General features: G+C 32.1%; 1 non-coding gene across 1 annotated transcript; it reads right to left on the bottom strand.

Moving 5' to 3' along the window:
• Positions 1-2,307: 2,307 nt before the first annotated feature.
• LOC148577005 (small nucleolar RNA R71) lies at positions 2,308-2,415 on the bottom strand. The gene has a single exon (XR_015903619.1). It is a non-coding gene; the product is annotated as a small nucleolar RNA R71 (small nucleolar RNA).
• Between the last annotated feature and the right edge of the window lie 526 nt (positions 2,416-2,941).

Below are 2,941 nucleotides of genomic sequence, written 5' to 3'. Positions count from 1 at the left end.
TTTTTAAAATTTTCTCATCTGTTTTCGAAAAAAAAAATATTTTCAAAAATTTTTTTATTCAAAATTTTTAAGAATGAATTCTAGTGTTTCATGAAGCATGTGAAGCCTGGCTGGCTGTAAAGCCATGTCTAAATTTATTTGGACTGAGGCTTGAAATTTGTTATCAAGAGCAATATACTCTGGTGTTAAATGCTGAAGCTTGGCTGGCCATTGGCCATGTCTAGTGTTTTGGACTGGAGCTTTCTTTGAAAGCTTGGCTGGCTAGTGAGCCATGTCTAATTCCTGGACTGAAGCTTTAGACTAAGAATGCAAGATTCCTGGAATTCATATTAAAAATTTTGGAATCCTTATTTTCCTTTTTCTATTAATTTTCGAAAAATCCAAAAAAATTAGAAAATCAAAAAAATCAAAAATATTTTTTTGTTTCTTGTTTGAGTCTTGAGTCATGTTATAAGTTTGGTGTCAATTGCATATGCATCTTGCATTTTTTCGAAAATATCATGCATTCATAGTGTTCTTCATGATCTTCAAGTTGTTCTTGGTAAGTCTTCTTGTTTGATCTTGATGATTTTTTTGTTTTGTGTCTTTTATTGTTTTTCATACGCATTCTTGGATTCTTAGTGTCTAAGCATTAAAGAATTCTAAGTTTGGTGTCTTGCATGTTTTCCTTGCATTAAAAGTTTTTCAAAATTATGTTCTTGATGTTCATCATGATCTTCATAGTGTTCTTGGTGTTCATCTTGACATTCATATCATTCATGCATGCATTCATTGTTTTGATTCAAAATTTTCATGCATTAAGTCTTTTTGTTGTTTTTCTCTCTCATCATAAAAATTCAAAAATAAAAAAATATCTTTCCCTTTTTCTCTCATCAAATTCGAAAATTTGGATTGACTTTTTCAAAAATTTTTAAAATCAAATTGTTTCTCATGAGTCAAATCAAATTTTCAATTTGAAAATCTTATCTTTTTCAAAATCTTTTTCAAAAATCAAATCTTTTTCAAAATTCTTAGTTATTTTCGAAAATTCCAAAAATATTTTTCAAAAATCTTTTTCTTATTTTTATATCAAATTTTCGAAAATAACATAATCAATTAATATTTTGATTCAAAAATTTGAAGTTTGTTACTTGCTTGTTAAGAAAGATTCAAACTTTAAGTTCTAGAATCATATCTTGTGATTTCTTATGAATCAAGTCATTAATTGAGATTTTAAAAATCAAATCTTTTTCAAAACTAATTTCTAAAATATCTTCTTATCTTACATTTTTCAAAAAGTTGGTTTCAAAATATCTTTTCTAACCTCCTAACTTCTTATCTTTTCAAAAATTTGTTTCAACTAACTAACTAACTTTTTGTTTGTTTCTTAACTTTTTCAAAACTACCTAACTAACTCTCTCTCTCTCTAATTTTCGAAAATATCTTCCCTCTTTTTTAAAAATTTCTTTTTTATTAACTAATTATTTTTTATTTTTGATTTTAAAACTTTTTCGAAAAAAAAAATACTAACATTTTTCAAAAACCATTTTCGAAAATCACTAACTCTTTTTCAAAAATTATTTTCGAAAATTCTCCCTCTCCCATCCTATTCTATTTATTTATCCATTTACTAACATCTCATCTCACATCTCTGCCATCCTCACAGTTGTGTTTCTTTCTTTACATCACATTCTTTGTCTCCCTCTTTTCTTCCACTCACAAAGGGATCCCTATACTGTGGTATAAAGGATCTCTATTATTATTATTATTATTCTGTGCCTTCTTCTTTGTCATATGAGCAGGAGCAAGGATAAGAACATTCTTGTGGAAGCAGATCCAGAACCTGAAAGGACTCTGAAGAAAAAATTAAGAGAAGCTAAAATACAACAATCCAGAGATAACCTTTCAGAAATTTTCGAACAGGAGAAGGAGATGGCAGCCGAAAATAATAATAATGTAAGGAAGATGCTTGGTGACTTTACTGCACCTAATTCCAATCTACATGGAAGAAGCATCTCCATTCCTGCCATTGGAGCAAAAAACTTTGAGCTGAAACCTCAATTAGTTTCTCTGATGCAGCAGAACTGCAAGTTTCATGGACTTCCATCTAAAGATCCTTTTCAGTTCTTAACTAAATTCTTGCAGATATGTGATACTGTTAAGACTAATGGAGTAGATCCTGAAGTCTACAGGCTCATGCTTTTCCCTTTTGCTGTAAGAGACAGAGCTAGATTATGGTTGGATTCTCAACCCAAAGACAGCCTGAACTCTTGGGATAAGCTGGTCACGGCTTTCTTAGCCAAGTACTTTCCTCCTCAAAAGCTGAGCAAGCTTAGAGCTGATGTTCAAACCTTCAGACAAAAAGAAGGTGAATCCCTCTATGAAGCTTGGGAAAGATACAAACAGTTGACCAAAAAGTGTCCTTCTGACATGCTTTCAGAATGGACCATCCTGGACATATTCTATGATGGTTTATCTGAGCTATCAAAGATGTCCCTGGACACTTCTGCAGGTGGATCTATTCACCTAAAGAAAACGCCTGCAGAAGCTCAAGAACTCATTGACATGGTTGCTAATAACCAGTTCATGTACACTTCTGAAAGGAATCCTGTGAGTAATGGGACGCCTATGAAGAAGGGAGTTCTTGAAGTTGATACTCTGAATGCCATATTGGCTCAGAACAAAATATTGACTCAGCAAGTCAATATGATCTCTCAGAGTCTGAATGGAGTGCAAGCTGCATCCAACAGTACTCAAGAGGCATCTTCTAAAGAAGAAGCTTATGATCCTGAAAACCCTGCAATAGCAGAGGTAAATTATTTAGGTGAACCTTATGGAAACACCTATAACTCATCATGGAGAAATCATCCAAATTTCTCATGGAAGGATCAAAAGCCTCAACAAGGCTTTAATAATGGTGGAAGAAACAGGTTTAGCAATAGCAAGCCTTTTCCATCATCCA

The sequence above is a fragment of the Arachis ipaensis genome, chromosome B1, assembly GCF_059453495.1.
Source record: "Arachis ipaensis isolate K30076 ecotype BB chromosome B1, ASM5945349v1, whole genome shotgun sequence".
In the NCBI taxonomy this organism is placed as follows: domain Eukaryota; kingdom Viridiplantae; phylum Streptophyta; class Magnoliopsida; order Fabales; family Fabaceae; genus Arachis; species Arachis ipaensis.
This window is presented reverse-complemented; position numbering and strand designations above follow the sequence as displayed.